Below are 445 nucleotides of genomic sequence, written 5' to 3' on the forward strand. Positions count from 1 at the left end.
TAATCCTTTCGGGGTCGATAAAATAAGTACCAGTTGAACACTGTGGTCGATGTCATCGACTTACCTCTTCTCCCGAAATCACCATCATTGTGCCAAAATTTGAAACCAATATTTAATTATAAGCATATGATATGAATTTTTGGAGACAAATGGCCTAGCGGTTAGAGCAGCGGACTCGCGGTCGAAGGCTTGAGGGTTTGAATCTCAGACCGGGCGATGTGATCTATTTTACTTGTTTCAGTCATTTGACTGCGGCCATGCTGGAGCATCGCCTTTAGTCGAGCAAATCGACCCCAGGACTTATTCTTCGGAAGCCTATTACTTATTCTATCGGTCTGTTTTGCCAAACCACTAAGTTACGGGGATGTAAACACACCAGCATCGGTTGTCAAGCGATGTTGCGGGGACAAACATAGACACACAAACATACATATATATACATATA

Source organism: Octopus bimaculoides, chromosome 20 (genome assembly GCF_001194135.2).
Source record: "Octopus bimaculoides isolate UCB-OBI-ISO-001 chromosome 20, ASM119413v2, whole genome shotgun sequence".
In the NCBI taxonomy this organism is placed as follows: Eukaryota; Metazoa; Mollusca; class Cephalopoda; order Octopoda; family Octopodidae; genus Octopus; species Octopus bimaculoides.